Raw genomic sequence first — 14,377 nt, forward strand, 5'->3', positions numbered from 1 at the left:
CACTTTTCGCAGCTGGTTTGATTAATTTTTGCGATTCTTCTCAGTAAGATCGGTTGCCAAAGTATTCTATAAAACTGACGAAACATGGTGCCTTGGAGGGAATTCAAATCGAAAATGCTTAAAAACGACATGCATTTCTTTGAACTCATCATATTTTGCTTTGCTCTAATTTTCTGCAATCCATGGTGTTTTGGTATTGACTAGCTTTGCAACATTTCGTAAACTATTAGCGTACGAGTGAAATGACAAAATTTGGCGAGAATAAGCAACCAAATGTGTTCATCATTCTGAATGCCCTCTAAATATTTTTCGTAAACTGGCTGTACGGGGAATAGTGTAAATGGATTAGCTCATGCCTTTTGTTACAGTAGCTGTCTTGATTAATTTTGGCTGTTCTTATTTGGAATGATTTCTAAATAAAATTTACCACCGCTGGTGTACCATTATTTTAGCTGAATTTCAAACTGGGGTACTCATTTTCATTCCTTTTTATATTCCAAAGGAGAGTGAATATTTGAGAGAGAAATTTTCATGGAGTGGCCAGCTGATTATTTTATTCCCGCTAGGGCTAATCAGTAAGTCATACCAAGAATAGCTGGGAAATAACATGAAATTATTATTAGGAAAATTACAACATGGTGTAAACTCAAGGATGCTTAACAGAGAGTTGATCATTCAGGAGAGATTTAGATGAGTGCGAATTAATTCTAAGGAAGTCTTCAAACAAACTGAAGGGTACATCATCTAAACAATTTTCATCAGATGTTGACCACTCGTAGAGGGCCACCACTGTAAAAGTCTGGTAAATCATGAATTTCCTTTGTTTTAGTTACTGAATACCGTGACCAAACATAGCATGCAGACGAAAAGGTGGATAGAGAGGAACGTTTTTAGATTACTCACCACTCATTTCAGGGAACTTTCGCATGGTACAAAGCAGACTATGAATTATTTTAAATGATTTGACCCACACCCATGCTGATGTTTCATAATGAGAGCTAAAGATAATTAGCCTTCAGGGATGAGTCAAGCTCAACATCCTTCATATATCCAAAAGGCAATTTCATTTTCTGTGCCTTTAGAGGCGTGGAAATAATCTCGCGATTATGATCTCTAGCAACAATTTTTTTTTAACCTATGCCCTGCTGAAACGTACTCCATTTTTAATAGCGTACACAAACATATTTTCAAAATAATAAAACTGTTAAACATATTTATTTTTGTCTATTTTGGCAGTCATATGATGCTAAATAGCAGGAAACGCCCTAACTGTGTGGGAAAGTTGCGGAAAGCATTGCTATTGTTGATATCACAACTCCTTAACAATTTTAAAACATGTATTTTGAGTAGATTAGTATTCTAGAATGTTCCGTTATTAACCTCCTTATTCGTGGTCATGCTGATACTGATATTTGTGAATATGATATGATGTAACTATAAACTCATATATTTTGTTAAGCGTATCCCTGGAGCTGGAATGGAGCTGTTATTGTTAACACTCGATAAGCTGTCTATGAGGCCGTGTGCTGCGGATTACAAAGTTACAAAGTACCACTGAACATTTTATGAACAGCAACGACAAATAGAAATATAAATTTAGAATGTAATCATTTCATTTTCCATACATTGATTCGTTTTTGTATTTTTAAATCATCGTATTATAAATTATTGCACTCAAGTAAGTGATTGTTCATAATCAGTAAAACTTCAATTCAAACATAGCAGTGCTAAAATGCTTCTGTGGTCAAAGAAAAACCAGGGGTTTCATTCTGAAGGGTAAAGGCGCAAAAAACTGGTGCAAACCCATCATTTGTTATCTAAATAGGGCCCTAAATGTAAATATATTGCAAGTCTAAGGATATTTGTGTTAACTTTTGGCACCTCAATCTAAACATATCATGGTCGCATTTATATAAAATTCAGGTTGGGAGTGTATTCATGGTCAAGTTGTACATAGGCTGTTCAATGGATACCTTTCACCATTTCCTAAACTCTAAGTCATGAATATAAACTCGGTCTCAAACTGCTTGATTACTAAAACCACACTTACTGGTGCATTACAAGCATGATACTCTTAAGGAAGGTTGCTCCACTTAATTCCTCACAGTCTTATGAAGTCCAGTATATTGTAAATTTTCGGTCGGGGGAGCACTAAGTTGGACTCAAGGTGAATTTCTAGGCTGTGATGAGTTCCATTCTATCCCCTGAATACGGCTGATTCGTCGGTTAGGTCCCTAATGTGCCCTGAAATGAGAGAGAGGGTCTATCCTCAATCTATGCTGACATTTTTGAAGCTAAGTAAAGTTATCGCTGACCTGTTTAGTTCCGCACTTGCCAGCTCACCTCCCAGACTTCTGGCATCGGGGATTTTTGTTTCGCTTTCATTTCTTCTGGACTATTTATCTTTATTACGATAAACAGTGCTTTTCAGAGAAAAGTACCTGTTATTTGGACATTCGCCACGCGTAAACAATCGGATCTAACAGGAATTTGAGGTAAAGCAGGTTGTCGGTCATCAAATTTGCTATGAGAACCTTTAATCCATACTGTGCAGTGAATAAGTCAACAAGGAAAAAGCTCAATTTCAAGAGTATCACCGTAGGAACGAAAAACGCGATCATGATTATAAGAAGGACAACGCTCAAAGGGACGAAACTACGCTGCACCTTCATGTGTCTTCCTTCTTCGCGAGAAGCCGATGAGCTTTCGTTTTTGAGTCAGCGTCCTGCAGCCATTTTCTTTTTCATGGTGTAATGAAGAATAATGTAGACCACGATGGTGACGACTACAACAGCGCAGCTATGAAAAAATAAATCGATGGCATCTGTAGTCTTCTGCGGAACACCCATCAGAGGTAAACAACAGATGAGCGTATGATAAAGGTATATGGCCTTTCTTCTTTTGTAATCATACGGCCGTACTTCAAAGGCGATGTAACTATGTTAAACTGCGTTAATGTGAAGGCAAAAACGATGGATGCTGATAATGAGACTGGAAATGCTGAGAAATGAGCTGCAAATTTCATCCAAGGTTGACATTTCCTCCACAAGGGATGCTGAAAGTACATCAGAATAAAACAGGTGGCATAGATTGGCTCTTGTACCAGTGCTGTCAGGAGATCTACAATGGCCAAACCGATGAGAAAGTAGGTGGTTGGGTTGCGGAAAATCTTGAGTGGATCTATGAATAAAGTTGCAAGAAGCAAATTATTGCCCAGGTTTGTTATGGGCGAAACTATGATGATAAAGATGGACGAACCGAAAGCCGCCTTGTAGAAATCCTCAACATGCATCTTTCCTTCTTGCGAGGTTGAATAAGGGTCAGCTGCCTCAGAGCAAAGCGGAAACTTGTAGGGTTTTCGGCTCCTTTGTAGCTCTCTGAAAGAATCAACGCTCATGTCGAGCAATGAATTACCACAAGTTAAGTTCATGTTAAAAATGACGAAACTTCAGTGTGCAGAACAAAAGCAGTGGCGAGGGTCAGATTCTTTAGTTTGTGATTTTACAGAAAGAGAGAATTGCAATTCTTGTAATTATACTACTGTTAATTAAACAAGGGAAAAATTTACCTTCAAACTGAATCAACCCTAAGACCTTCCATATACATTGTTACTTCATTGTTTTGAACTTTCTTCTAATTTGTTCTCCTGAATAGTTGTTCCCAGTAGTCGGTTAATTCAGTATCGGCATGAAAACACTTTTTCTATTAGTTCACTAACTCTGAGCCGTATTAAAATTTAATGATCCAATTTTTCTTTTATCATGGAAATTTGACGCCGAATCGCTATTTATCAAGAAGTTAGACATAGTTATCAAGCTGAAGTTCTTGATCATTCGATGTGATAAGTTTGTTTAATTAATTTTGTGACTGCGCCAAATATGTGGCTTTTGGAAAAGTTTCAATATTCCAGTGGAGATCCACACATGTTGGGATGAAAGACGAATATATTACTCAGCATAGGAGGGAATTTCAGTTTCCATCTGGAAATAAGCTGTAGGTTATTGGTTAAGCTGTAGGTAGCAAATATTGCTACCTACAGCTTAACCAATACACTGTAGGAGTAAAAACTTAATAAAAAAACATCTAGGAGGCGAAACTGAATTTGAACATTAAGAACTGAACAAAAAAAAAAAAATACGAAGAGCAAATTGTTTTCAGAAGGATTCATGCTCTATCATTCAAGTGGATAACTGCTGACTATTATTCAAGGAAATAACTTAGTGATGTTTCACTGTCATTAAAAGTATTTTCAGTCCGTTCGTCAGTGCTAAGACAATTTCTCGGTAGCAACTTTATCTTTGAAAGTATACTAAATAGAGCCTTGGTTATGCGAGTGGAAAATTAAGTCAGGGAATATATCGTTCAGTAGGTGCCGACAAAGCGGTTCAATTTGTCGGTTTTTCGCTTTCTTTCGGCTATCTAGAGCCTGGCATGATTAAATTAAAAACTGTCTGTTTATCTGCGTTGACATACTGACTCAATTTTTAGAGCAGCTGTACATTTCTAGAGCCAAGGTTAGTCAAGTCAAACAATGTGCATAAATGGTGATATATGGGTAAAATAATTCAGCAGTGCAAGCAATACAAATAACTCCATTTGGTGATCTGCAACCGGCCTGAAACTGCCAAAAATTCACCCGAAGGAATTGTGCGAAATCTCACTGCATTCATGAGACGCAAAGCCCTTGCATAAAATATAAGAAACCGGTAGATGCTGAACAATTTTATTTACAAAACGCCTCCTTCCAACCGTTTCTTTTACAAGGTTATTGCAATATGCTATTTATGACAGGGAACTCTACACTACGTTTGCGGTTCTCTCTTTCATGTTCGTTTTTTGCGATGTAACAGATTTTTTTTATGAGATAGAATAAATATATGAAAATCATATATTTTTCATATATATGATTTTCATATATTTATTCTATCTCATTTATCACTTTCACGGGTTCATTACGAATCAACTTAACGGCCTGCTCTCAGTTGGCTTGTTAGCTCAATTGGTTAGAGCGCTGCACTAGTACCGCAGAGGTCAGTGGTTCGAGTCCCGTACAGGCCTGATTTTTTTCAGGTCTGAATTTCGCTATTGCTTAAATAGCGCTATCTACTGCGAGGATCGTGCATCATACGTAGATTTTTTTTAAAAAACAAATTCTGCACTCCGAGAATTTCAAAGAACAGCGAGATCGTGACTATAGAAGTGCTACCGAGATCTCGTGATTACACAAGAATCTTGCGAAACTAGATGGAAATTTTTCAGTCTTAAATGCTTTCAAAGTCCAGCGTCACCACTGTCTCACGTGACTTGCTAACCTGGACCATGACGCGGTCACTAAAGATCGTTTCTGGCTCCTCTCTGCCACAGAGCAACACATCTTTGAGCGCCTGTCGATATTTGGGTATTCGCCATGCGTAGAAAAACGGGTCGAGCAGGAATTTCAAGTAAAGAGGGTTATTGACCACCATGAGATTGACAGTCAGAACTCTTGGAGTGTTAGGGTTTTCGTTGGAATACAAACGGTAGATCCATAACATGGCAAAAGGTTGAGATGTAAAGAACAAGATGACGATCTGGAGAAAATTTACGATGGTAAACTTGCGTCCCACCCCTGTTTGTTTATCATCCATCCCTCTATCGTGTGTGTTCTTGTCCTCTCGAAGACTTTTAGAAGCGGTCATCTTCTTCCTTAATGCGATGTACAGCAGAACGTAAAATATAATAGTGACGTAACTCAAAGTGATGGGATGAAAAATGTTTTCTATCTTTTGCACGATCTCTTCGGTGATGCCCATGACGACAAAGAGACTGAAAATATGGAATATGCATAGATGGCCAACACAAAGATAACCACACGTGATTTTGTTACGCATCTGCCATATGTTAGGGGCGAGACCAACACAATGTACTGTGTAATGGTAAAAGCAAGTACTATCAGAAAGGATGCAGTCATGGCTGCGAGAGCTATCGTTTGGCCCACATTTAAAAGAGGTATACACCTTGCTAGGGAATCAGCATGTCTCAGATACGTCACTTTGAAGCAAGTGGCGTACTTGGGTTCTTGCGAGGCGGTTGTTAAGATATCCACAAAGGCCAGACCGATTAGAAAATATGTAGTGGTAGTGCGGAATATCTTCGACGGATCGAAGAAGAAAACTACTAGTAACAAGCCGTTGGCTAAGACAGTGACAAAGGAAACGATGATAATGTAAATTGCTCATCGAAAGGCAAACTCGAAGAACTCGTCATGTGGATTTACCATGGGCCCCAAAGGCACAGGTTGGACAGTTGGGCACAGCGATGAGTTCCGCTGAAATTCGTCGTAGTACTGCAATTATTCGTCGCAGACCAAGCATCCATTTTCGGTGTTGGGTCGACTCTAAGGCGTAGTACAACTAACTCCAACAAGGAGTGAAACGATAGCGTAACTGATTTCTCCCGCTCTTACAATGACCTACAATTCCATCAAATTCGTTCTGGATTATCCTTGTGGTGCTTTTATGACGGTGACTTGTTAATACATCAAATAATGGGAACGTCTCTGTAGGAAAACTACATTGAAATCCCAAAGATTTCATCTGTTGCATTGTTTACATTGAAATCCCCAAAGATTTCATCTGTTGGCGCAGTTCCCGCTATGAAATAATTACATTAGTGGCTGGAAGTTTGAAGCAGACGTATCAGAATTCGGTAACCTTTAAGAACGCTGCTGTTAGTGTAAACTAAATAACCGTTATGGCAGTTAAGGCATACATTTTGAGGTTATTACATGTAGGCAAGAGAATGTTTTGTTATTGGATGCGGGCATAGTATGCGAAGAGAGAAAGACATTGAAGGGCTGCGAATTGTTGTGCAACTCAGAAACTGGAGAGGTTAAAACGATTGCTTAAGGAAATTTCCCTAACGCTGCTTAATTGCAGTTGTTATTTGAAATAAATATAGTTTTTTCTTTGGTTTTCCTTTAGTACTAGAGGTATTAAAGGTATTTCAGTTCAATTGCCAGTGGGATACATATAAGAATATCAATGGTATCTTTTCCAACTTTAATTTCTAAATTCGATGGAATAAAACAATATGTAATTGTGCGGCAAAAATCTGAAAATTTCCTTGATCATAGACTTTTTTAGCATTTACCATATACAGATTAACATGGCTTATGTTACAATGCACATACAATTTCAAGCTCAATTGAATAACCATTTTCTGAATGAGAAAGGAAAAGAAAGACGCGACGGTCCTTGAATCTTCATATTAGGGAGCTTAAGCAACCACGGCGACGAACGGAGGACGACGACCGGAAGTAGCGAGAACTTCACTGCGCAAGCGCGAACCAAGAATTCCGTCGTCGTCTTATCGTCGACGACTTCAGATGGACCAGTTTCACGTCGTCGTGAACTTCTGAACTTCAAAGCAGTTTTTCTCATCAAAAGGTGCGGCTTTGTTGTCGTTTTTTTGACAGTCTATGGCCGGTTGGAGTTTGTATTCGTTTCTTCGGTTGATTTAAACCTCCCTGTTTAGTTTTCTACACAACTAAAATTCGAAAACCCACTGACTCATTTTCCTTTCTCTGCACAACAGATGTCAAGTCAAGCGGTGAAAGCGACCACGTTAGGTTTAAATTTATTTGAGTATATTTCATGAAAGAGTCCTCTTTATCATTTTTATTGAATGAAAAGGTTTAAATGGCAGTGCAATACATCTCTGCATTCGGTCAAAAGCTGTGTGTATGGAACTGCCGGTTTATTGCTACTAAAAAAATGTGTGTGTTGATGTTCTTCCGTCGAGACGCTTTAAACAGCAAAGAATTCCTCAGATCGGTGTGTCAACAAGAGTTTGAATACCTCTCAGGTTTTGCGAATCTATTTTCGAAATGTTTGATAAAGATCTAGATTTACAGCCATAAAAATCATTCCGACAAAATCACACGGGAAAAAATAGTATTCTTGTGTGAAGCGCGACGACTGATCTGTGCCGATCACTAGCTAACATTAGAGAGCTTAAGCACCAGATGTTCTTGACAACACGAACGGCAGAGAAGCCGCGTAAGACTGGATCGAGGCCTTCGTTCTTGGCGCGAAATAGGAAGGTTAAGCAGTCGACGTTTTTCAGACACGGACTTCTACCCGTGTTAACATGTCTTTGCTAAAAGATGCTAGAGATATGACCTTAATGAGCAAGGGAATAAGTTTCTTTACCCCACTCTCTTGGCAGAATGAATAATTCGACAATTTATTAGGCGATTTGAAATTTACCACTTCATAGTTGTGTAAACAATGCGAACAAACGAGCGAGCATGAAGTTTTCAGTGCATGATCTGGATGCCTAGAGGACCATTTCTCTTTTTCTAAATTCGTTAACCACAGCGAAATTTGTCATTCTTATGTTTGTAGTCGGTTGCTCAAAACCTAGCATAGATGCATATGATATACAATGTGCAGTTACAGAATACAACCGATGCAGAAAGACAATCATCTATCTCATTTTGCACTTTGTTATTGTATCTAAATGTCGCTTAAGTGTCTTAATTATAAATTATCGCTCAAAGTAATTTGTGATAAGCTCAAACCCGGTTTAAAAAAATCTTAGTTCTGCATTTGATGATTCAAGTGGACATGAAATCAAATGACTTAACTCACCCAGACTTGGCGAGAAAATTGTCTGCCATTGTCGAATCCCGTTTAATCTATCGATTAAGCAAAAACCACTTTACGCGCTACGAAAACGTTTTTTAATCACTTAATGAAAAGCAGAAGAGCTTTTTATGGTTTTGAGTCAATAATTTATCTCCTATAAACAAAATAACAGCATATTTTTGTGGCGTCCTACCTTCAACCTGAAAAGTGGCGTTCTGGCGTCTGCGACGTGACCACGCAAACGTCATGACATGCGCAGTATGTACATAGTTCCTCTAATGACTTCCGGTAGGCATTCGTGACCTCGAGAACGTCTGGTGCTTAAGCTCTCTATTGATGAAATTGACAGACTTGCGTCGTTTCCTCGCCAAAGGAAGGAGCGTCAAAGGTAGAACATATCAGGCTAAAGCATGTTGAAAATCAGGCAAGCCTTGGGCAAAATAGGTTTATTTATACCAGCAACACTTAGAACTGAATTTAAATCTCAAATAACTTCCGTAAAATTTATATTTTAAACTTTTATCATGCGTAATTATTGTAAATAAAGCTAAAACTTATTAATTCCTTGGACTTTTGATGTTCAAGAATTGAATAACCTACTCTCGAACTTCCGATATAGGTGAAAATTTGATCCATGACTGAGAAGAAGGTTTTGGAGGTCTCTGAACGATGTCATTTCTTAAACTGACGAAGCGGGAATAAACAAAAATTTCAGACGTCGTCGTCCTTCAGCAACTTCACTGCTTAAGTTTCATTTTCCCGCTAAAAACGACGTCCTCGCTCCAGACCCTCCACGATTGCTTGACTTTGTCGTCGTCCCTTTCGTCGTGGTTGCCTAAGCTCCCTATTATGTCAGCTAAAACTCCATATAATGGGTGATGTCACAAATCGTAAAATGATATACTATCTTTCATTTTTACCCTAAGTTTCTGATATATCCTTTACAACACAATGAAATCCTCTACGATACGAGAAATTTCATGTAAATAGGTCTTAAGCCCTTGCTTTCCCCCTTTTCAAAAATAACCGTTGGAAGTTGGCTAAATTATTCACAAAATTAACGAACATTTAAGAGTAAATGTCAGTAAAGATCAGAGAAATCGCGGACACAGCTCAAAATTCAATTTCGCCCATACTTTGTCCATTGGTAGGCTCTAGTCCCATACATATGACGGCAGTGTCCGTTTGATAAAATTCTCGCCTGTGTAGGAAAGATCTACTTGAAATGGTTCACAATATTTTCTTGAACAAAACCTTTCAAATTGTCATAATTCGTAGCGCTTTCGAGTCAGTTCATCGTAAGTTTTAATTTAGTTTCACACTAATCCTATTCGTCTGATCCTTCTGCAATTGTATGGCAGCACAACCAACTCATCACCTTTCCTTAAAAATAAAACATGATTTTTTTTTACAAGTGCACCTACAGCTGCTCTGAAGTAGATTCGTTGGTACTTCAAACAAACGTGCCAAAAATTCTCGCGGTACGCAATGAAATCGACCAGGAAATCTCCTGAGCCATGTTCAAGGATAGCTTCAACTTTCTACCGTTTTATTTCCCTTGGATCTTTTGTACAACAAGACATTCCTGAAGTAAATCAATCTTCAATATCCGCCATTTTGAAGTAATTAACACTTCACATGTTTGCAGTTAAAAGTTTCCAATGTGAAGCTCCTCTAAATTGTTAAGCGAAGCAAAAACAATGGAATAAGTTAAATATGCACCAGAGAAAAATGTAGAGGTACACGTAACAGAAATGGGTCGAGAAATGTTTACAAAGTCTGTTGTGACTCACCTCTTGACCTCGTCTTTACGTGTTTGGCTAGTTATGACATGTTAGTTTGTTTCGTGCTAAATTCTGCTTTCTCCTTTTCACAAGCGACCTTTGCTAAGTAACTAGCGGCTAAGTACATGAATCGATCCGACTTCTTATTGGTCAAGATGAAACGTTCTTCTTATTCAATTGCGTGACAGATCACTCGTCTGATCTGTCACGCAATTGAATAACAGGCATCATCGAAGCGTTGGGAGAAGTTTGTTAAACTTACCATTCCTTCATTCCCAAGTGACCATTTCTTCAAACAATTCGAACACAACAACTAGTGTTCAAATTCCCCTCGTCGACTCCACGTTAAGAAGTAACCTGTGTCACCCAACCTTCGACTCGAATGTGAAGTACGAATCACATAACACAACTGCTTCATCTTCGAGGCTACAGCACACTAGTTTTTTATTTTCTGATCGACTAGAACGGCGATCGCGAAGCGATTGCCATGTTTACCTTATAAATGAACCGCTGACCAGCCGTTAAGTGAAAACAGTACGGCTCAGTGGCGAGGGGGAGGGTGTGGGGTGGGTGCGGGCAGATTATCAGAAGATTTTTGGGAACATTCGAATATATTCAATAAAGTATCATAATATGCATTACGATTCTCAGTCTTTGGGCAAAAGCATGCTTTTTGTTACAGATCCAAACAACTTTTGTTTTGCTTGGTATTCTTTTTTCTTTTGAAATACATTCGTTCCAAAAAGGATCGGCATCAGTTAATAGATTTATAAACAAATCTTTAGCATGTAAATAAATGTGTTCTGATAATCGAGATAACCATTGAACCTCTTGTATCGCATCAGTGGTAAACTTTCTTGTCTGCTCAACCCAGAGAGCGTGAAGCGGCTCGTGTGTCATACGCGACACACGAGTCACGCGGCTTCTCCATGCTCACAAGATACGCGTGACTTCACTATATTTAAGAAAAATAAGAAACTGTTCGCAGTCTGTATTCCGTTTAACCATTTCATAGGAGTGACGCGAGTCCCTTCGATTAAGTGAGAAAGTCACAAACCGATTCTTTACCTCGTGAGCGTAGTCATAAATCACTCATGAATTGCTCCCTTGGCGCCGAAATTGAAATCGTTTTAGTATACAAAGTTAAAGTGAGTTCCTTTAGATCTCCCGAACTCGTATCGCGTTCGCAACAATTACAAGTACAGGAAGAAATCTCAAAATCTGCTAGATAAGTTTTTTTTTCATGCTTTCTGAGAAGTTAAAGAAATTCGGGAGCTTTCCTACAAAGAAATAAAAATGGTAGGTCACCGACTTAGTTTTTCAGATAATTTACAATAACTGAAAATGAGTGTCTGTTTGTGGACCTTACGTCTTGCCATGGTAGCCGATATGACATTACAAGTACTCTTAAAGTATTGCCCAACAATCTAGTTGCAAAAATGTTTGTAGTTTACCCACACGATTAAAGCTCTTTTCTTGTAACATTTCATCGTTTCACAAACACTACGGCAACGGCGCTTTCCGAGCCTCCTTAAACACCGTTGTTGTCCAACTACACCAGTGTTGTTTTTAACAGAGAACGCTTGCGTCCTATGTATTTTCCCAGTGGTTATTTTGATGTCATTTAGGCCACACCTCATAAACTTCGTGATCTGATATCTCGCGTTGGCAACAATATATTACAATATCTTATGACGATAAGCCCCCACCCACCCTAACCCACACCGTTCTGTTGTCCCTCAGCGGTTGGTCAGCGGTCCGTTTATGAGGTAAACATGGCGATCGCTTCCTGAACACCGTTCTTGTCGATCAGAAAATCAAAATACCAGCATGATATTAACGCGAAGAAGAAGCAGTTCTGTTATTTGATTCGTACTTCACATGTGAGTCGAAGTTTCTTTGGCACAGGTTATTCCTTACGGTGGACTGACGAGGGGAATTTGAATACTAGTTGTTGTGTTTGAATTGTTGGAAGAAATGGTAGCACGGGAATGTAGAAATGGTAAGTTTAACGAATAATTTCACAATTTGCTGCTTGAATAGAAAATAAAGTTAATTTAAATTGCTTTCGCATGTATTTCTGACGGTTTTAGATCTACCTGCTCGATTTGTGTCTGCAGCGCTTCATGTTGACAAATCCCTCAAAATGGCAGTCAAACTTGGAGATTGCCGAAAATTAGGTAAGTTCGCGGAGTTATAAAGTTTTCGCAAAGGTCGGGCCGCAAAGTTTTTTTCTGTAGTTACTTTTTCTATGGCATCTACTTCCTAGCTATGTTAATTGGATTAGTTAAGAACGCCTCACTTTTTCAAATGTTTACCTTGAATTTGATCGGTTTTCGCGTGTGTGAGTTAAGCGAACCGGTAAGGTGTCATTCAAGTCTTCCTGTTTCTTTGATTGAAATGTGATGTTCACGAAAGTCGCCTCGATGGATAAGGTAGAGTTAATATACATGGCTATAGTATTTGTTTTCAGCTGAGTTCCGTAGTTTTTTTTAATTGTCCTTCAAAGTTGTCTCAAATTAAAGTCTTGAAAATGTCACGACAGGCCTTCACTCGAGTAAAATTTCATTTCAGTAAAACTATGAAAAATAAAGAAATGCGATCAAACGGATTGTGGTTTTAGTATAGGCACATGAATGTCTTACCACCCACAAGAAATGAGGGAAATCTGTCCCTCAAGCAAAAGCGACCGGACCGCTTTTACAGAGACACTCTTAATTGCGTGAAAAGAGTGAACCCAATTTTGTTTTTAAACATAGTGACTTTCTAAAGTTGAATGTTATAGTCCCAAAGATTTGCTTTTTGCTTGACCTGCTCAGGTAGGCTACCTATCTTTCGACAAGCAACAATATTATCACGTAATGAGCAACATTTTGACCGCCTCCTGGTTAGCTCAATAGATAGAGCGCTGGACTTTTGTGCGGGAGGTTGAGGGTTCGAGCCCCGGCCGGACCAACACTCAAGGTCTTAAAATAATTGAGAAGAATATGTTACCTTTCTATAACAACAAGAAATGGTTTAGATATTCTAGTCTTCTCGGATAGGGACGAATAATTGGAGGTCCCGTCTCCTGCAGGGTTAGGGGTTGGAGACGTTAATTTCCCACGCACGAGATGACTGTGTGATGGATGTCCTCCCCTGGGGTGGGATGGGTGGGTTTGTTTGAGCTTAAACATCGTAGGGGACCCCTGTCCTATTGTTTCTGCTCCAGTACTTGGTACAAATCCTCAAATAACAAAACAAAAAAAAACAAAAAAAAAACAAACATATACATGCATCAGGAGTTCCAGACTTCCTTTTGAATCGCACGGCATTGCGGGCCCGCGGGCTAAAAAAAAGGGGTATCAACTTGCAGCTTCGCCACATTCGAATACATACAGTGACTTGGATTCAGTGACTTTTTACGCAGGAATGCCCTTTTTCTGAGCCGAATTATAAGTGAAGGAGTATAGGAAAACCAAATCAAAGGTATTTTAAAGGTGAGCTGATTTTTCATTCCTTTTTGGCAGCGTCATTCTAACAATTTTAGTGTTAGAGTGTAGTCGATTTGAGAAGCTACGAGTATGATTTTTGCTTATTTCCTTACTTACGTTGTACTTCTTTTGTTCTAATACAGATACTTTGTCGATAGGATTTGGCCACCGAAACTGTGTTTTTTTTCAAGCCATAGAGTAAAATGTGTAATGCACGAGAAAAGCCATACTCCCACCATAGGGGGAATTGGAAATTCCAATTAGGGAGGGACTTTGCTGCAAGTTTTTTAAGGAACTGAGAACAGTATAATTAATGTTAGAAGCAACTTTTCGTAATTAGCAACTTTAAGAACATTTTTTACTTTTGAAATTGCATATCAAGGATCAAACAAAGCTATGAATATACAATAATACATGCAATAACTATAATATGCAGGTTATATGGAGATATGACTAGCTGTTTACCAAATTTTCTCAGTCTGATGAATTT

General features: G+C 38.7%; 2 pseudogenes; both read right to left on the reverse strand.

Annotated features, from left to right (window-relative positions):
- Nucleotides 1–1,694: 1,694 nt before the first annotated feature.
- LOC148730786 (uncharacterized) lies at nt 1,695–3,397 on the reverse strand (annotated as a pseudogene).
- Nucleotides 3,398–4,903: 1,506 nt separating this feature from the next.
- Nucleotides 4,904–6,357, reverse strand: LOC148730787 (melanopsin-B-like; annotated as a pseudogene).
- Nucleotides 6,358–14,377: the final 8,020 nt, after the last annotated feature.

This window comes from Stylophora pistillata, chromosome 5, assembly GCF_964205215.1.
Source record: "Stylophora pistillata chromosome 5, jaStyPist1.2, whole genome shotgun sequence".
In the NCBI taxonomy this organism is placed as follows: domain Eukaryota; kingdom Metazoa; phylum Cnidaria; class Anthozoa; order Scleractinia; family Pocilloporidae; genus Stylophora; species Stylophora pistillata.